Genomic DNA, 22,353 nt, shown 5'->3' on the forward strand with positions numbered 1-22,353 from the left:
GTAATCACAATGCTCCATGCCCTTGTCATCACAATGCTCCAGGTCTGTGGTCATCACCATGCTTCATGCCCATGTCATCACAATGCTCCATGAATCTTGTCTTCACAATGTTCCATGGCCCATGTCATCACAATGCTCCATGACACCTGTCATCACAATGCTGTATGGCATTTGTTATCACAATGCTCTGTGACCCCTGTCAACACAATGCCTGATGACCCCTCTCATCGAAATGCTAAATGGCACTTGTCATCACAATGCTCTATGACACCTGTCTTCACTATTCTCCATGTCACTTGTTATCGCAATGCTCCATGGCCCCTGTAATCACAGTACTCCATGACCCCTTTCATCACAATGCCCAATGCCACCTCTCATCACAATTCTCCATGGCATTTGTCATCACGATGCTCCATGACACCTGCCATCACAATGCTCCATGACCCTTGTCATCACAATGCTCGATGGCCCTTGTCATCACAAGGTTCCTTGGTGCTTTTCATCGTAATGCTCCATGACAACTTTCATCAAATTACTCCAAGATTTGTTTCATCACAATGCTCCATGGCCCTTGTCATTACAAATCCACATGATCCCTTTCATGACAATTCTCCATGGCAACTTACATAAAAATGCTCCATGCCCCTGTCATCACAATGCCCAATGATACCTGTTTTTACAATGATCCGTGACCCTTGTCATCACAAGGCTCCATGTCCCTTGTATTCACAATGCTCCATGGCCTTTGTCATCACAATGCTCCGTAGCGCTTTTCATCGCAATGCTCCATGACAGCTTTCAGCATAATCCCCCATGAACCCTGTCATCACGATGCTACATGGCCCTTGTCATCACAATGCTCCATGAAACATTTCCTCACAATGCTCTAGTAAGCCTTTCATACAAATTCCCCATGGCCACTGTCATCACAATTCTCCATGAACCCTCTCATCGTAATGGTCCATGACCCCTTTCATCTCAATGCTCCATGACACCTGTCATCACAATGCCCCATGCCCCATTTCATCACAATGTTCCATGCCCCCATCATCACAATGCTCCATGACCCCTCTCATCACAATGCTCCATGACCACTCTCATCACAATGCCCCATGACAGATGTCATCACAATTCGCCATGGTCCTTGTCATCACATGCTCCATGAACCGTGTCATCACAAGGTTCCAGGACACTTGTCATCAAAATGATCCATGATCACTTTCATCACAATGCTCCATGAAACCTTTCATCTCAATGCTCCATAGCCTTTGTATTCACAATGTTCCATGGCCCCTGTAATCACACTGCTCCATGACCCCTTTCATCACAATGCTCCAAGGCCGCCGCTGTCATCACAATGCCCCATGTCGCCTGCCATCACAAATCTCCACGGCCTCTCTTACCAAAATGCTCCATGATCCCTGTCAGAACAATGTTCCATGACACTTTTCATCACAATGCTCCATGATCCCTATCATCACAAAATTCTCTGCCCATATCATCACAATGCTCCTTGTCACCTTTAATCACAAGGCTCCATGCCCTTTTATCACAATGCTCCAGAATTCTTGTCATCGCACTGTTCCTTGACCGTGTCATCACAATGATCCATTACCCTTGTCATCACAAGGATCCATGACCCCTGTCATCACAATGATCCATGACTCCTTTCCTCACAGTGCTCCAGTACGCTTTTCATCAAAATGCTCCATGCCATTGTCAGCACAATGCTCCTTGGACCCCGTCATCAAAATGCTCCATCCACTTTTCATCACAATGCTCCAGATATACTATCACTACAATGCTCCATGCCTGTGTCAACACAATGCTCCATGACATCTGTCATCAAAATGCTTTATGAACCTGGTTATCAGAATGTTCCATGACCCCTGTCATCAAAATGCTCCATGCCCTTGTCATCACAATGCTCCAGAACAGTGGTCATCATAATACTCCATTCCTGTGTCATCCCATTGCTCAATGACACTTGTCATCAAAATGTTCCTTGGCCTTTGTCATCACAGTGCTCCATGATACCTTTAATCAAAATTCTACATGATCACTGTCATCACAATGCAAGAAGACCAATGTCATCACAATGCCCCATGACACGTGTCATCACAATTCGCCTTGGCCCTTTTCATCTCAATGCTGTAGGAACCGTGTCATCACTAGGTTCCAGGACACTTGTCATCACAGTGATCCATGACCACTTTCATCACAATGCTCCATGAACTCTGTTATCTCAATGCTCCATGGCCTTTGTATTCACAATGTTCCATTGTCCTGATACTCGCGTTGCTCCATGAACACTTTCATCAAAATGTTCCTTTACCACTGTCACCATAATGCACCATGACGTCTCTCATGACTGTGCTCCAAGGCCACTCTCATCAAAATGCTCCATGATCTGTGTCAGCACAATATTGCATGACACTTGTCATCACAATGCTCCATGATCCCTGTAATCACAATGATCCCTGCCAATGTCATCACAATGCTCCATGTCTCCTGTACTCACAATGCTCCATGCCCCTGTCATAACAATGCTTCAGGTCTGTTGTCATCACCATGCTTCATGCCCGTGACATCACAATGCTCCATTAATCTTGTCTTCACAATGCTCCATGGCCCATGTTTTCACAATGGTACATGACACCTGTCATCACATTGTTCCATGGCCTATATATTCACAATGCTCCATGGACCCTGTAATCACACTGCTCCATGTTCCCTTGCAACACAATGCTCCATGAACCCTGTCATCACAATGTTGCATGAAAGTTGTCATAAAAATGCTCCATGACTACGGTCACCACAAGGTTCCCTGCCCTTGTCATCACAATGCTCCATGACCCTTGTAATCACAATGGTACATGGCCTTGTCATCACAATGTTCCATGGTCTCTGTCATCACCATGCTCCATGGTCTTTCTCATCACAATGCTCTATGACCCCTGTCATCACAATGCTTGATGACCATTGTCATCAAAATGCTCCATGGCCCCTGTCATCACAATGCCTCATGGTCTTTGTAATCACAATGTTCAATGACCCCTGTCATCACAAAGATCCATGCCTTTTTCATCACAATGCACCATGGCCACAGTAATCACAATGCTCCATGCCGTTGTCATCACAATGATCCAGAACACTTGTCATCATAATACTCCATTCCCGTGTCATCCCATTGCTCAATGACACTTGTCATCAAAATGTTCCTTGGCCTTTGTCATCACAGTGCTCCATGATACCTTTAATCAAAATTCTACATGACCACTGTCATCACAATGCAAGATGACCAAAGTCATCACAATGCCACATGACACGTGTCATCACAATTCGCCTTGGCCCTTGTCATCTCAATGCTGTATGAACCCTGTCATCACTAGGTTCCAGGACACTTGTCATCACAGTGATCCATGACCACTTTCATCACAATGCTCCATAAACTCTGTTATCTCAATGCTCCATGGCCTTTGTATTCACAATGCTCCATTGTCCCGATAATTGCGTTGCTCCAGGAACACTTTCATCACAATGCTCCTTGCCCACTGTCACCCTATTGCCCCATGACGTCTCTCATCACTGTGCTCCAAGGCCACTCTCATCAAAATGCTCCATGATCTGTGTCAGCACAATATTGCATGACACTTGTCATCACAATGCTCCATGATCCCTGTAATCACAATGATCCCTGCCAATGTCATCACAATGCTCCATGTCTCCTGTACTCACAATGCTCCATGCCCCTGTCATAACAATGCTTCAGGTCTGTTGTCATCACCATGCTTCATGCCCGTGACATCACAATGCTCCATTAATCTTGTCTTCACAATGCTCCATGGCCCATGTTTTCACAATGGTACATGACACCTGTCATCACATTGTTCCATGGCGTATATATTCACAATGCTCCATGGACCCTGTAATCACACTGCTCCATGTTCCCTTGCAACACAATGCTCCATGACCCCTGTCATCACAATGTTGCATGAAAGTTGTCATAAAAATGCTCCATGACTACGGTCACCACAAGGTTCTCTGCCCTTGTCATCACAATGCTCCATGACCCTTGTAATCACAATGGTACATGGCCTTGTCATCACAATGTTCCATGGTCTCTGTCATCACCATGCTCCATGGTCTTTCTCATCACAATGCTCTATGACCCCTGTCATCACAATGCTTGATGACCATTGTCATCAAAATGCTCCATGGCCCCTGTCATCACAATGCCTCATGGTCTTTGTAATCACAATGTTCAATGACCCCTGTCATCACAAAGCTCCATGCCTTTTTCATCACAATGCACCATGGCCACAGTAATCACAATGCTCCAGGCCGTTGTCATCACAATGGTCCAGAACACTTGTCATCATAATACTCCATTCCCGTGTCATCCCATTGCTCAATGACACTTGTCATCAAAATGTTCCTTGGCCTTTGTCATCACAGTGCTCCATGATACCTTTAATCAAAATTCTACATGACCACTGTCATCACAATGCAAGATGACCAAAGTCATCACAATGCCACATGACACGTGTCATCACAATTCGCCTTGGCCCTTGTCATCTCAATGCTGTATGAACCCTGTCATCACTAGGTTCCAGGACACTTGTCATCACAGTGATCCATGACCACTTTCATCACAATGCTCCATGAACTCTGTTATCTCAATGCTCCATGGCCTTTCTATTCACAATGCTCCATTGTCCCGATAATCGCGTTGCTCCAGGAACACTTTCATCACAATGCTCCTTGCCCACTGTCACCCTATTGCCCCATGACGTCTCTCATCACTGTGCTCCAAGGCCACTCTCATCAAAATGCTCCATGATCTGTGTCAGCACAATATTGCATGACACTTGTCATCACAATGCTCCATGATCCCTGTAATCACAATGATCCCTGCCAATGTCATCACAATGCTCCATGTCTCCTGTAATCACAATGCTCCATGCCCTTGTCATCACAATGCTCCAGGTCTGTTGTCATCACCATGCTTCATGCCCGTGTCATCACAATGCTCCATGAATCTTGTCTTCACAATGCTCCATGGCCCATGTCATCACTATGCTCCATGACCCCTGTCATCACAATGCTCTATGGCCTTTGTCATCACAATGCTCCATGATCCCTGTCAACACAATGCCTGATGACCCCTGTCATCAAAATGCTACATGGCACTTGTCATCACAATGCTCTATGACCCCTGTCATCACTATTCTCCAATGCACTTGTTATCACAATTCTCCATGGCCCCTGTAATCACAGTACTCCATGACCCCTTTCATCACAATGCCCAATGCCACCTCTCATCACAATTCTCCATGGCATTTGTCATCACGATGTTCCATGACACCTGTCATCACAATGCTCCATGACACTTGTCATCACAATGGTCGATGGCTCTTGTCATCAAAAGGTTCCTTGGTGCTTTTCATCGCATTGCTCCATGACAACTTTCATCAAAATACTCCAAGATTTGTTTCATCACAATGCTCCATGACCCCTGTCATCAGAATGTTCCATGAAAGTTGTCATCAAAATGCTCCATGACCACGGTCACCACAAGGTTCCCTGCCCTTGTCATCACAATGCTCCATGACCCATGTAATCACAATTGTACAGGGCCTTGTCATCACAATGCTCCAAGGCCCCTGTCATCACAATGCCTCATGGTTTTTGTAATCACAATGTTGAATGACCCCTATCATCACAATGCTCCATGCCGTTGTCATCACAATGCTCCATGGCCCCTGTAAAGTCAATGCTCCATGACCTTGTCATCACAATGCTCCAGAACACTTGTCATCATAATACTCCATTCCCATGTCATCCCATTGCTCAATGACACTTGTCATCAAAATGTTCCTTGGCCTTTGTCATCACAGTGCTCCATGATACCTTTAATCAAAATTCTACATGACCACTGTCATCACAATGCAAGATGACCAATGTCATCACAATGCCCCATGACATGTGTCATCGCAATTCGCCTTGGCCCTTGTCATCTCAATGCTGTAAGAAGCGTGTCATCACTAGGTTCCAGGACACTTGTCATCACAGTGATCCATGACCACTTTCATCACAATGCTCCATGAACTCTGTTATCTCAATGCTCTGTGGCCTTTGTATTCACAATGCTCCATTGTCCCGATAATCGCGTTGCTCCATGAACATTTTCATCACAATGCTCCTTGACCACTGTCACCCTAATACCCCATGATGTCTCTCATCACTGTGCTCCAAGGCCACTCTCATCAAAATTCTCCATGATCTGTGTCAGCACAATATTGCATGACACTTGTCATCACAATGCTCCATGATCCCTGTAATCACAATGATCCCTGCCAATGTCATCACAATGCTCCATGTCTCCTGTAATCACAATGCTCCATGCCATTGTCATCACAATGCTCCAGGTCTGTGGTCATCACCATGCTTCATGCCCATGTCATCACAATGCTCCATGAATCTTGTCTTCATAATGTTCCATGGCCCATGTCATCACAATGCTCCATGACACCTGTCATCACAATGCTGTATGGCATTTGTCATCACAATGCTCTGTGACCCCTGTCAACACAATGCCTGATGACCCCTCTCATCGAAATTCTAAATGGCACTTGTCATCACAATGCTCTATGACACCTGTCATCACTATTCTCCATGTCACTTGTTATCACAATGCTCCATGGCCCCTGTAATCACAGTACTCCATGACCCCTTTCATCACAATGCCCAATGCCACCTCTCATCACAATTCTCCATGGCATTTGTCATCACGATGCTCCATGACACCTGCCATCACAATGCTCCATGATCCTTGTCATCACAATGCTCGATGGCCCTTGTCATCACAAGGTTCCTTGGTGCTTTTCATCGTAATGCTCCATGACAACTTACATCAAATTACTCCAAGATTTGTTTCATCACAATGCTCCATGGCCCTTGTCATTACAAATCCACATGATCCCTTTCATCACAATTCTCCATGGCCACTTACATAAAAATGCTCCATGCCCCTGTCATCACAATGCCCAATGATACCTGTTTTTACAATGATCCGTGACCGTTGTCATCACAAGGCTCCATGTCCCTTGTATTCACAATGCTCCATGGCCTTTGTCATCACAGTGCTCCGTAGCGCTTTTCATCGCAATGCTCCATGACAGCTTTCAGCATAATCCCCCATGAACCCTGTCATCACGATGCTACATGGCCCTTGTGATCACAATGCTCCATGAAACATTTCCTCACAATGCTCTAGTAAGCCTTTCATACAAACTCCCCATGGCCACTGTCATCACAATTCTCCATGAACCCTCTCATTGTAATGGTCCATGACCCCTTTCATCTCAATGCTCCATGACACCTGTCATCACAATGCTCCATGCCCCATTTCATCACAATGTTCCATGCCCCCATCATCACAATGCTCCATGACCCCTCTCATCACAATGCTCCATGACCACTCTCATCACAATGCTCCATGACCACTTCCTTCACAATACCGCATGACCACTTTCACCACAATGCCCCATGACCATTTTCACCCAAATGCCCCATGACCCCGTTCATCACAGTGCTTAAAATTACCCCTGTAATCACAGTGCTCCATAACCCTTTTCATCACAATGCTCCATGCCCATTTTCATCACAATTGGGAAATACCACTTTCATCAGAATGCTCCATTACGCCTGTCTCATGTCCTCTTTCATCACAATGCATCACAATTACCCCTGTAATCACAGTGCTCCGTAAACCCTTTCATCACAGTGCTCTATGCCCCCTGTCATCACAATGATCCATGACCCGTTTCATCACAAGGCTCGATTAATCTTTTCATTGCACTACTCTATGACATTTGTCATCACAATGCTCCATGCCCTTGTCATAACAATGCTCCAGAACGGTTTTCATCACAATGCTCCATGCACGAGTCATCACAATGCTCCATGACACTTGTCATCACAATGCTCCATGATCCCTGTCATCACACTGCTCCATGACCCTTTCCATTACAATGCTCAATGCCCCCTGTCATCACAATGCTCCATGAGCTCTGTCATCACAAACTCCATGACCCTTCTCATCACAATGCTCCATGACCCTTGTCATCACACTGCTCCATTATCCATGTCATCACAATGCTCCATGACACTTGTCATCCCAAGGTTCCATGGCCCTTGTCATCACAGTGCTCCATGACCAAATTCATCTCAATGCTCTATGACCCATTCCCTTACAACGCTCAATGGTCCCTGTCATCACAAGTCTCCATGACCGCTGTAATCACAATGATCCATGACCCCCTTGATCATAATGATCCATGACCCCTTTCATCACAATGATCCTTTTCGCTTGTCATCACAATGCTCCGTGATCCCTGTAATCACAGTCATCCATGACCCCTTTCATCACAATGTTCCATGGTGCCTTTCATCACAATTCTCCATAAACCCTGTCATCACAATGCTCCATGACCCTTGTCTCACATTACTCCATGAGGATTGTCATCGCAATGCTACATGCCATTGTCATCACAATGCTCCATATCACCTCTCATCAATATTATCCATGACACTTGTCTCACAATGCTCCATGCCCTTTTCATCACAATGCTCCATGCCCCCTGTCACCACAATGCTCCATGGCCCTTGTCATCACAAGTCCCATGAACATTTTCCTTTCAAAGCTCCATAACACCTTTCATCACAATGCCCATGCCCCCTGTCACCACAATTCTCCATCTCCTTGTCATCACAATATTCCTTGACCCTTCACATCACAATGCTCCATGGACCCTGTCATCAAAATGCTCCATGACACTGGTAATCACAATGCTCCATGGCCCTTGCCATCACACAGCTCCATGCCCTTGTCATCACAATGCTCCATGACAGCTTTCATCACAATGCTCCATGGCCACCTGTCATCACAATGCTCTATGACCCTTGTCATCACAATTTTCCATGATACTTAGCTTCACAATGCTCCATGATATTTGTCCTCACAATGCTCCATGAAACTTGTCATCACGATGCACCATGGCCCATGTCATCCCAATGTCCCATGACCTCATTCCTCACAATGCACTATGACATGTATCATCACAATGCTCCATGGCCTTTGTCATTACAATGCTCCATGTCCCCTGTAATCACAGGACCTCATGACCCCTTTCATCACATCTTTCCTTGACACTTGTCTCACAATGCTCCAGGCCCTTGTCATCACTATGCTCCAAATCCCCTGCCATCACAATGCTCCAAGCCCACTCTGAAAACCATGCTCAATGACACTTGTCTCACAACGCTCCATGACCCCTGTCATCACAATGTTCCCTGCTCCTGTCATCACAATGCTGCATGCCCCTGTAATCACAATGCTCCCTGGCCTTGTTATCACAATGCTTGAGTACTCTGGTCATCATAATGCTCCATGCCCGTGTCATCACAATGCTCCATAACACTTGTCATCACAATGTACCATGACACTTGTCATCACAATGCTCCATGGTCTTTGTCATCAGAATGCTCCATGGCCCCCATCATCACAGTGCTCCGTGATACCTTTCATCGCAAAGCTAGATGACCACTGTCATCACAATGCCCAGTGACATCTGCCATCACAATTTGCCATGGCCCATGTCATCACAATGCTCCATGAACTGTGTCATCACAAGGTTCCAGGACACTTGTCATCACAATGATCCATTACAACTTTCATCACAATTCTCCATGACGACTGTCATCTCAATGCTCCATGGTCTTTGTATTCACAATGCTCCAAGGCCGCTTTAACGAGAGTGTTCCATGATCCCTTTCATCACAATGTTCCATGACCACTGTCATCACAATGCCCCATGATGCCTGTCATCACAATGCTCCAAGGCCCCTCTCATCACAATGCTCCATGACCCCTGTCATCACAATGTTCCCTGCCCATGTCATCACAATGTTCCATGTCCCCTGTAATTACAATTCTCCATACCTTTTTCATCACAATGCTCCAGAATTCTTGTCATCACAATATTCCATGACCTTGTCATCACAATGCTCCATGACACATGTCATCAAAATTCTCCATGATCCTTGTCATCACAATGCACCATGGCTCTTGTTATCACAATGCTCCATGGTGTTTTTCATCACAATACTCCAAGACAACTTTCATCACAGTGCTCCATGCCCCCAGTCATCACAATGCGCCATGAACCCTGTCATGACAATGCTCCATGACCCCTGTCGCCACAATGCTCCATGCCCCATTTCATCAAAATGTTCCATGCCCCCTGTCATCACAATGCTCCTAACAGAGTGACTCCTAACACAGTCACTGACACTGTCCCTAAATAAGGCCCTGAGACTACTCCTAACTCAGGCGCTGACACTGTCCGTAACTTAGGCCCTGGCACTACTCCCAACTCAGGCACTTACACTGTCTGTAACTAAGACCCTGAAACTACCCTTATCTCAGCCACTGACACTGTCCCTAACTGTGGTCGTGACACTACTCCCAACTCAGACACTGACATTCTCCCAAATTAAGGCCTTGACACTATTCTTAACTCAGGCCCTGACACTATCCATAATAAAGACCCTGACACTAATCCCAACTCAGGAACTGACACTGTCCGTAACTAAGGCCCTGACACTACTCTCATCTCAGCCACTGACACCGTCCCTAACTATGGCCTTGATACTACTCCCACCTCAGGCACTGACGCTGTCCCTAACTAAGGTTCTGACACTACTCCCAACTCAGGCACTGACACGTTCGCTAACTAAGGCCCTGAAACTACTCACAACTCAGGTCCTGACACTGTTCCTAACTACCGGTCTCACACTACTACTAACTCAGGCCCTGACACTATTCCTAACATAGTCACTGACAGTGTCCCTAACAAAGGCCCTGAGACTACTCCTAACTCAGGCCTTGACAATGTCCATAACTTAGGCCTTGTCACTACTCCCAACTCAAGCAATGACGGTGTCCCTAACTAAGGGGCTGAAATTACACCCAATTCGGACACTGACACTCTCCCAAATTAAGGCCTTGACAATACTCTTAACTCAGGCCCTGACACTGTCCATAATACAGACCCTGACAATAATCCCAACTCAGGCACTGACACTGTCTGTAACTAAGGCCCTGACACTACTCTCATCTCAGACACTGACACAGTCCCTAACAATGGCCCTGACACTTCTCCCAACTCAGACACTGTCGCTGTCCCTAACTAAGGCACTGGCACTACTCTCAACTCAGACACTGGCGCTGTCCCTAACTAAGGCTCGTACACTACTCCCAACTAAGGCACTGACATTTTCCCTAACTAAGGCCCTGACATTACTCCCAATTCAGGCACTGACACTGTCCCTTACTAATGCCCTGACACTACTCCCACCTCAGGCACTAACAAATTCCCTAACTAAGGCAGTGAAAATACTCCCAACATAGGCACTGACACTGTCCCTAACTAGGCCCTGATACTACTCCCAACTCAGGCACTGACACTGTCCCTAACAAAGGCCCTGACATTACACCCACCTCAGGCACTGACACTGTTGACAAATTAAGCCCTTTCCTACTCACAACACAGGCCCTGACACTGTCTCTAAATACCGCTCGCACACTACTCCTAAATCAGGCCCTAACACTATTCCTAACACAGTCACTGACACTGTCCCTACCTAAGGCCCTGAGAATGCTCCCAAATCAGGCCCTGACACTGACCCTAACAAAGGCCATGACACTACTCCTAACTCAGCCCCTGACACGATAACTAAGAAAAGCCCTCACACTACTCCTAACTCCGGCACTGACACCCTCCCTATCTAAGGCCTTAACACTCTTCATACCTAAGGCCCTGACACTGTCCATAATAAAGACCCTGACACTAATCCCAACTCAGGCACTGACACTGTGCCTAACTAAAGCCCTGACACTACTCCCAGCATAGGCACTGACACTGTCCCTAACTAGGCCCTGATACTACTCCCAAATCAGGCACTGACACTGTCCCAAATTAAGGACCTGAGACTACTCCTAACTCAGGCCCTGACACTGTCTGTAACTTAGGCCCTGGCACTACTCCCAACTCAGGCACTGGTGCTGTCCTTAACTATGGCCCTGACACTACTCCCAACTCAGGCACTGCCACTGTCCCTAACTAAGGCACTGACATTACTCCCAACACAGGCACTGACACTGTCCTTAACTAAGGCCCTGACACTACTCCTAACTCAGGAATTGACACTACCCTAAATAAGGCCCTGACTCCACTCCTAAATCAGGCACTGTCACTGTCACTAACTAAGGCCATTACACTGCTCTTAACTCAAGAACTGACACTCTCCGTAACTAAGGCTTTGACGCAATACTTAACTCATGCCCTGACACTGTCCTTAACTAAGACCCTGACACTACTCCCAAATCAGTCACTGACACTGTTCCTAACTAAGGCCCAGAGACTACTCCCAATGCAGGCCATGACACTGTCCCTAACTAAGGCACTGATACTACTCCCAACTCAGGCACTGACACTGTCCCTAATTAAGGCGCTGACACTAATCCCAACTCAGGGACTGACACTGTCCCTAACTAAGGCCCTGACACTACTGCCATCTCAGGCCCTGAAGTGCCTAAATAAGGCTCTGACACTACTCCCAACTCAGGCACTGAAGCTGTCCCTAACTAAGGTCCTGAAACTACTCCTAACTCAGGCCCTGACACTATAACTAAGAAAGGCCCTCAGACTACTCTTAACTCAGACACTGACACTCTCCCTAACTAAGGCTCTGAGAGTACTCCAACCTCAGGCCGTGAAACTGTCCCTAACTAAGGCTCTGACACTGCTCGCAACTCCGGCACTGACACTCTCCCTAACTAAGGCCTTAACACTACTCTTAGCTAAGGCCCTGACACTGTCCCTAACAAAGACCCTGACACTACTCCCAACTCCGGCAGTGACGCTGTTCCTAAATAAGGCCTTGACTCTACTCCCCACTCAGGCAATGACACTGTTCCTATCTAAGGCCTTTACACTACTCTTCACTCAGGCCCTCACACTGTCCCTAAAAACGACCCTGACACTACTGCCAACTCAGGCACTGACACTGCCCCTAACTAAGGCCCTGACAATACTCCTAACTCAGGACCTGACACTGTCCCTAACTATGACCCTGACACTACTCATAACTCATACCCTGACACTGTCCGTAACTTAGGCCCTGACACTACTCATAACTCATACCCTGACACTGTCCGTAACTTAGGCCCTGACACTACTCCTAATTCAGGCACTGACATTTTCCCTAACTAAGGCCCTGAGACTACTCGTACCTCAGGCCCTGACACTGCCCCTAACTAAGACCCTGATACTACTCCCAACTCAGGCTCTGACAGTGTCCCTAACAAGGGCCCTCACACTACTCCCAACTCAGTCACTGACATTTTCCCTAATTGAGGCAATGATACTACTCCCAACTCAGGCACTAAGGCTCTGGATCATTGTGGTGACAAGCGCCATGGAGCATTGTGATGACAAGGCCCATGGAGAATTGTGATGACAGGGGTCGTGGAGAACTGTGATGACAAGGGTCATGGAGAATTGTGATGACAGAGGTCATGGAACATTCTGATGAAAGGGTTCATGGATCATTGTGATTACAGGGATCATATAGCAATGATATGACAAACGCCATGGAGCATTGTGATGACAAGGGCCATGGATCATTGCGATAACAGGGGTCATGGAGCTTTGTGAGGAAAGTGGTCATGCGGCTTGTGATGACAAAGGCATGGAGCATTGTTAGACAAGTGTCATGGAGCATTGTGTTGAAAGTGCTTATGGAGCATTGTGATTAAAGCAGCCATGGAACATTGTGATGGAAGGGGTCAAGGATCATTGTGATTACAGGGATCATGGAGCATTGTGAGGACAAGCGCCAAGGATCATTGTGATGAAAGGGGTATGGAGCATTGCAATGACAGGGGCCATGGAGCACTGTGATGACAAGGGCCATGGAATCTTGTAATGAAATGTGTAATGGAGCATTGTGATGACAGGGGTCATGGATCAATGTGATGACAAGTGTCATGGAGCATTGTGATGAGAATGGTCATGGAGTTTGTGATGACAGAGGTCATGGGGCATTGTGATTACAAGGGCCATGAAGCATTGTGATGACAGGTGTCATTTGGCTTTGTGAATGACAGGGGCCACGGAACATTGTGATGACAAGTGTAATGGAGCATTGTGATGACCGGGGTCATGGAGCATTGTGATGACTGGAGGCATGGAGCACTGTGATGACAAGAGCATGGAGCATTGTGAGACAAGCGTCATGGACCATTTTGATGTCATGGGGTATGGAGCATTGTGATGACAATTGCATGTAGCATTGCGATGACAAAGGTCATGGGGCATTGTGATGACAGTGGTCATGGAGCATTGCGATGACAGTGGTCATGGAGTATTGCAATGACAGGGGTCAGCGAGCATTGTGATGACAATGGTCATTGCGCATTTTGATGAAAGGGGTCATGGAGCATTGTGATGAAAGAATTAAGGGAGCATTGTGATGAAAGGGTCATGGGGCATTGTGAGGACAAAAGCCATGGAACATTGTGATGAAAAGGGTCATGGATCATTGTGATGACAAGGGCTATGGAGAATTGTGATGACATGGGTCATGGAGCATTGTGATGAAATGGGTCATGGATCATTGTGATGTCAGGTGACATGGAGCATTGTGATGACAAGTGTAATGGAGCATTGTGATGACAGGTGACATGGAGCATTGTGATGACAAGTGTCATGGAGAATTGTGATGACAAATTTTATGGAGCATTGTGATGACAAAGGCCATGGAGCATTATGATGACAGGTGTCATGGAGCATTGTGATGACAAGGACCATGGAGCATTGTGATGAAAGGGGTCACGGAGCATTTTGATGAAAGTCTTTATGGAGAATTGTGATGATAGTGGTCATGGAGCATTGTGATGAAAGGGGTAATTGATCATTGCGATGACAGGAGTCATGGAGCATTGTGATGATAAGGGCGTGGAGCCTTGTGATGACAATGGTCATGGAGCATTTTGATGAAAGGGGTCATGGAGCATCATGATGTAATGGTTCATGGGGCATTGTGATGAATACGGTCATGGAGCATTGTGATGACATGGATCATGGAGCACTGTTTTGACAAGCGAGATGGATCATTGTGATGACATGGACCATTGTGATGACATTGTGATGACAGGAGCACTGTGATGACAGGGACCATGGAGCATTGTTATGACAAGGGGCATGGAACATTGTAATGAAAGGGGGCATTGAGCATTGTGCTGAAAAGGGCATGGATCATTGTGAGACAAGTGTCATGGAGCATTGTGTTGAGAGTGAGCTTGTAACATTGTAATGACAGGGGGCATGGAGCATTGTGATGACAAGGGCATGGAGCATTGTGAGACAAGTGTCAAGGAGAGTTATGATGAAAGGGGTCATGGAGGACTGTGATTTCAGGGGACATGGAGAATTGTGATGACAGGACTCATGGAGCATTGTGATGACAGGGGTCAGGGAGCATTGTGGGGAAAGGGGTTATGGGGCATGGTGATTACAGGGGTTAAGGAGCATTGTGATGAAAGGGGTCATGGAACACTGTGATGAAAGGGGTCATGGATCATTGTGATTACAGGGACCATGGAGCATTGTGATGACAAGCGCCAAGGATCATTTTGATGCAAGGGTTAATGGAGAATTGTGATCAAAGGGGTCATGGCCTTTGTGTTTACAGCGGTCATGGAGCATTGTGATGACAGGTGTCATGCAGCATTGTGATGAGAGGGGCAATGGAACATTGTGATGAAAGGGGTCATGGAACATTGTGATGACAAGTGTCATGGAGCTTTGTGATGACAAGAGCCATGGAGCTTTGTGATGACAAGAGCCATGGAGCATTGTAAGGAAAGGTGTTATGGAGCATTGTGATGAATATAGTCATGGAGCACTGTGATGACAGGGACCATGGAGCATTGTGATGACAGCGTTCATGGCGCACTGTGATGGCAAGTGTCATGGATCACTGTGAGGAAAGGGGTCATGGAGAATGGTGATTACAGTAGCCATGGAGCATTGTGATGATAAGGGCATGGAGCAATGTGATGACAATGATCAAGGAGCATTGTGATGAAAGGGATCATGGATCATCTTGATAACAGTGATCATGGAGCATTGTGATGACAATGGTCATGGAGCATTGTGATGAAAGGGATCTGGGAGCATTGTGATGAACGGGGCAATGGGCCATTTTGATGACAAGGGCCATGGAGCATTGTGATGAAAGTGGTCATGGAACATGTTGATGAAAAGAACCAAGGGGCATTGTGATGACAGGGGTCCTAGAACTTTGGGATGTCAGGGGTCATGGAATATTGTGATGAAAGAGGTCATGGAGCATTGTGATGGCAAGAGCCATATAACATTGTGATGAAAAGGGTCATGGATCACTGGGATGACAGGGATTACAGGGCATTGTGGTGACTGGGGTTATGGAGCATTGTGATGACAGGGGCCATGGAGCATTTTGATGAAGGGGATCATGGAGCATTGTGCTGAAAGTTGTCATGGAGCACTGTGATGACAAGGGGGTGGAGCTTAGTGATGACAAGGGCCATGGAGCATTGACATTACAATGGTCATGGAATATTGTGATGACAGTGGTCATTGAGCATTGAGGTGACAGGGGGTATGGGCATTATGATGAAAGGGGTCATGGATCATTGTGATTACAGTGATCATGGGGCATTGTGATTACAGGGATCATGAAGCATTGTGATGTCAAGCGCCATGGATCATTTTGATGAAAGGGGTAATGGAATATTGTAGTCAAAGGAGTCATGGATCATTATGATTACAGAGATCACGGAGCATTGTTATCACAAGCTCCAAGGAGCATTGGGATTACAAGGGCCATGGAGCATCGTGATGAGAGGGGTCATGGAGCATTGTGATGACAGGGTTCATGGGGCATTGTGATGAAAGGGTTCAGGGAGCATTGTGATGACACAGATCATGGAACATTGTTATGACAATGTTCATGGAGCATTGTGGTAACAGGTGGCCATAGAGCATTGTGATGAAATGGATCACGGAGAATTGTGAGGAAATATGTCATGGAGCATCGTGATGACAAGGGAGTGAGGCTGTGTGATGAACAAGGGCCATGGAGCATTGAGATTACAAGTATCATGGAGCATTTTGATGACAGGGGCGATGGAACATTGGGATGCCATGGGTCATGGAACATTGGGATGACAGGGGACATGGAGCATTGTGGTGACAGGGGGCATGGATATTGTGATGAAAGGGGTCATGGATCATTGTGTTTACAGGGATCATGGAGCATTGTGATAACAATGGTCATGGAGCATTGTGATGAAACGGGTCAGGGAGCATTGTGATGAAAAAGGCCATGGGGCATTTTGATGAAAAGGGACATGGAGCATTGTGATGACAGAGGTCCTGGCACATTGGGATGACAGGGGTCATGGAGTATTGTGACTAAAAGGGTCATGGATCATTCTGATGACAGGGGTTACAGGGCATTGTAGTGACAGTGGGCATGGAGCATTGTGATGAAAAGTGTACTGGAGCACTGTGATTACAGGCGTCCTGGATCATTGTGATGACAAACAACATGGAACATTATGATGACAAGTGTCATGGTACATTGTGATGACAAGGGCCTGGAATATTGTTAAGATAGGTGTCATGGAGCAATGTAATGGCAAGGGCCATGGAGCATTGTGATGACAACGTCATGGAGCATGGTGAGACAAGTGTCATGGAGCATTTTGATGAGTGGGAGTGTGGAGCATTTTGATGACAATGGCATGTACCATTGCGATGACAAAGGTCATGGAGCCTGGTGATGACAGGGGTTATGGGGCATTTTGATTAAAGGGGTCATGGGGCATTTTGATGAAATAAGGTCATGGGGCATTGTGATGACAAGTGTCATAGAAGATTGTGAGACAAGTGTCATGGAGCATTGTGACTAGAGGGGGCTTGGAGCATTGTGATGACAGGGGGCATGGAGCATTGTGATGAAAAGGGCGTGGAGCATTGTGATGACAGTGGTCACAGAACACTGTGACGATAAGGGCATGGAGCCTAGTTAGGGACAGTCTGGCAGCTTTGGGAATAAATTAAGTGCCTGAGGTAGGCACAGTATAAGGTCTTTAGTTAGCATAAGAGGTAGGACATTAACTCGGGACAGGTTTAGGGTAAAGGCTTGGAATCGTGTCAGGAAATGACCTAAGGAGAGTGTGAAGACCTTTGTTACTGAGACTCTCAGGGACTTATTCAGAAGCAGTGTTAGGGCTTCAGGTAGGGACAGCATCAGGTCCTGACTTAGGGAGAGCGACAGGGCCTGAGTGAGGCCTAATGTCAGGCCCTTAGCTGGGGACACTGTCAGGGAATGTCTTAGGAGCAGCATCAGTGCCTTTGTTGGATCAGCTTTAGGCTCTTAGTTAAAGACATGGCCGGAGCCCTAGTTAGTCACAGCGTCAAGGCCTCAGTTAGGGAAAGCTTCAGGGTCTGAGTTACAGACAGCCTCAGGTCTTCACTTAAAGACAGCGACAGGGCTTTCTTAGGGACAGTGTCAGGACCTTGGTTAGAAATGAGTCAGGATATTAGCTCAGGAGAGTGTCAGGATTTTAGTTATTGCTGGCAGCAGGGCCTATATTAAGGACAGATTCCGGGCCTTTGTTAGATTCAGTGTCATGGCCTTAGTTAGGAGTAGTCAGTGCCTTAGTTAGGGAGAGCATTAGGGTTTCAGTTAGCATAAGATGCAGGAGATTCTCTCGGGACAGAGTCAGGTTTCAGCCCAGAGATAATGAAAGGAAATGACCAAGGGATAACGAGAAGACCTTAGTTATTGAGAGCATCAGGGCCTTAGTTAGCAGCAGCGTGAGCGCCTTAATCGGGACCAGTGCCAGGGCTTGATGTATGGACAGCATCAGAGCCTAACTAAGGTACAGCAACAGGGCCTAAGTGAGGCCTATCTTTAGGGCCTGAGTAAGGGACAGTAACAGGGCATGACTTAGGAGCAGCATAAAGGCCTCTGTAGGATCAGCATTAGGGTCTTCGTGAAAGATATTATCAGGGCCTCTGTTAGGGACAGCCTCAAGGCCTCAGTTAGGGACAGCGTCAGGGCTTACTTTGGGACAGTTTCAGGACCTTGGTAAGACATGGGTCAGGCTATTAGCTCAGGATAATATCAGGTGTTCAGATATTGACGGCAGCAGGGCCTTAGTTAGAGGCAGTGTCAGGGCCTGCATTAGGACGAGCCTCCAGGCCTCAGTTAGGGACAGGTTCACGGCCTCGGACCTAAATCAGGGCCTCATGTAGGGACAGAATCAGGGATTTAGCTAGCATAAGGGGATCTACAGCTGAAAGAAACCTGAACACCACCACAAGCAGATGCAGAAGTGAACCATGCACGCTCCTATAAAGGAATATTCCAGAGCAGTTGAGTACATTTTGTTTAAAGTTAGTAACACTCTAAAAATTATGTTTTGAAGAAAACCATATTCAGAAGATGAAAGAATCTCGTTCTAAAGAATCTCTTTAGCTAATCTCGACATTAGCTAAAGAGAAGGTTAGGTTAAGGTCTAGGGAGAGTGTCATGAAATGACCTAGGGATAGTGTCAAGACCTTAGTTACTTAGCACACCAGGACCTAATTTAGGAGCAGTGAGTGTCAGGGCTTCAGGTAGGAATAGAGTCAGAGCCTGACTTAGGGAGTGGGACAGGGCCTGAGTGAGGCCTAGCATCAGGACCTTAGCTAGAGACAGTGTCAGAGCATTACTTAGGAGCAGCATAAGAGCCACGGTAGGATCAGCCTCAGGGGCTATGTTGAAGATATTATCAGGGCCTCTGTTAGGGTCAGCCTCAAGGCCTCACTTAGAGACAGCATCAGGGCTTCCTTAGGGACAGTTTCAGGACCTTGGTAAGAGATGGGTCAAGAAATTAACTCAGGATAGTGTCAGGACTTTAGATATTGACGGCAGCAGGGCCTTAGTTAGGGACAGTATCAGGCCCTGAATTAGGACGAACATCGAGGCCTTAGGTACGGACAGGGTCACAGCCTCGAGAGTAATTTTAAGCCCTTAGTTAAAGACAGCAGCAGGGCTGTAGTTAGCATAAGAGGCACGACATTTGCTAGGGACAGGGTCAGGTTATGGTCTAGGAATAGTGTCAGGAAAGGACCTAAGCATAGTGTCAAAACCTTAGTTACTGAGAGTATGAGATCCTTATTTAGAACCAGCATCAGGGCTTCAGGTAGGGACAGCATCAGAGCCTGACTTAGGGAGAGTGACAGGGCCTGAATGAGGCCTAGCGTCAGGCCCTTAGCTGAGGACACTGTCAGAGCATGACTTAGGAACAGAATCAGCGCCTCTGTTGGATCAGCCTTAGCGTCTTTGTTACAGATATGATCAGGGCCTGACTTAGTCACAGCGTCAAGGCCTCAGTTAGGGAAAGCTTCAGGGCCTGAGTTAGGGACAGCCTCAGTTCTTAACACAGGGACAGCAACAGGGCTTACTTAGGGACAGTGTCAGGACCTTGTTTAGAAATATGTCAGGATATTAACTCAGGATAGTGTCCAGTTTTTAGTTACTGCTGACAGCAGGGCTTATATTAGGGGCAAATTCTGAGCCTTACATAGAGACAGTGCCAGGGCCTGAGTTAGGACTAGCATCAGAGCCCTTGTAAAGTACAGTGTCAGGGACTGAGTTAGGTGTAGTGTCAGGGCTTTAGTTAGGGACAGTGTCAGCGCCTCAGTTAGGATGAGCCTCCAACCTCAGTTAGGGACAGGTTGACGGCCTCGGGACTAATTCAGGCTCTTAGTTAGAGACAGCATCAGGGATTTAGTTAGCATAAGAGGCTCGACAATAGCTAAAGACAAGTTTAGGTTAAGATCTAGGGAGAGTGTCAGGAAATGACCTAGGGATAGTGTCAAGACCATAGCTAATTAGAGCATCAGTGCCTAATTTAGGCCCAGTGTCAGGGCTTCAGGTAGGGACAGAGTCTTAGCCTGACTGAGGGAGAGCGACAGGGCCTGAGCGATGCCTAGAGTCAGGGCCTTAGCTACGGACAGCGTCAAGGCATGACAGAGGATCAACATAAGGGTCTCTGTAGGATCAGCATTAGAGTTTAGTTAAAGACATTATCAGGACCTCTGTGAGGGACAGCCTCAGGGCCTCACTTAGGGACAGTGTCAGGGCTAACTTTGGGAGAGTTTCAGGACCTTGGTAAGACATGGGTCAGGATATTAGCTCAGGATAATGTCAGGACTTTAGATATTGATGGTAGCAGCGCCTACGTTAGGGAAAGTTTCAAGGCGTTAGTTAGGAGTAGCGGGCCTCTGATAGGTCCAGTGTCAGATCCTCAGTTAGCAATAGTGTTAGGGCCTTAGTTAGGGACAGTGTCAGGGCCGGATGTAGGGCGAGCATCTAGGCCTTAGTTCGGGACAGTTTCATGGTCTTGGGACTAAATTCAGTGCCTGAGGTAGGCACAGCCTAAGGGCTTCAGTTAGCATAAGAGGCAGGACATTAGCTAGTGACCGTGTCAGTTTAACATCTAGGGATAGTGTCAGGAAATGACCTAAGGATAGTGTGAAGACCTTTGTTACGGAGACTCTCAGGGCCTTATTCAGAACCAGTGTTAGGGCTTCAGGTAGGGACAGCATCAGAGCCTGACTTAGGGAGAGCGTTAGGGTCTGAGTGAGGCCTAGCATCAGACACTTAGTGGGGGACACTATCGGGGCATGACTTAGGAGCAACATCAGGGCCTCTGTTGGATCAGCCTTAGGGTCTTAGTTAAAGACATGATCAGGGTCTGAGTTAGTCACCGCATCAAGGCCTGAGTTAGTTAGGGAAAGCTTCAGGGCCTCACTTGGGGACAGCGTCAGGGCTTACTTTGGGACAGTTTCAGGACCTTGGAAAGACATAGGTCAGGATATTAGCTCAGGATAAGGTCAGGACTTTAGATGTTGATGGCAGCAGCCCTTAGTTAGAGACAGTGTCAGACCCTGAGTTACGACTAGCATCAGAGCCTTTGTTAGATACAAAGTACGGGACTGAATTAGGAGTAGAGTCAGGGCCTTAGTTAGTGACAGTGTCAGGGCCTGACTTAGGGAGAGCGACAGGGCCTGAGTGAGGCTTAGCATCAGGCCCTTAGCTGGGCACACTGTCAGGGCATGACTTTGGAGCAGCATCAGCTTCTTTGCTGGATCAGCATTAATGTCTTCGTTAGGTACATGA

At 46.8% G+C, this 22,353-nt stretch overlaps 1 long non-coding RNA gene across 2 annotated transcripts in view; it reads right to left on the reverse strand.

The window, feature by feature from the left end:
* The window catches only part of LOC309642232, a 115,102-nt gene that overhangs the window by 23,853 nt on the left and 68,896 nt on the right, over positions 1-22,353 (reverse strand). For both annotated transcript variants that reach the window (XR_014253063.1, XR_014253064.1), the window contains exon 2: positions 10,007-10,129. This is a non-coding gene — a long non-coding RNA (uncharacterized lncRNA). The remainder of the gene's footprint in view (positions 1-10,006; positions 10,130-22,353) is intronic.

This window comes from Balaenoptera physalus (assembly GCF_965194825.1).
Source record: "Balaenoptera physalus genome assembly, chromosome: 14".
Classification (NCBI taxonomy): domain Eukaryota; kingdom Metazoa; phylum Chordata; class Mammalia; order Artiodactyla; family Balaenopteridae; genus Balaenoptera; species Balaenoptera physalus.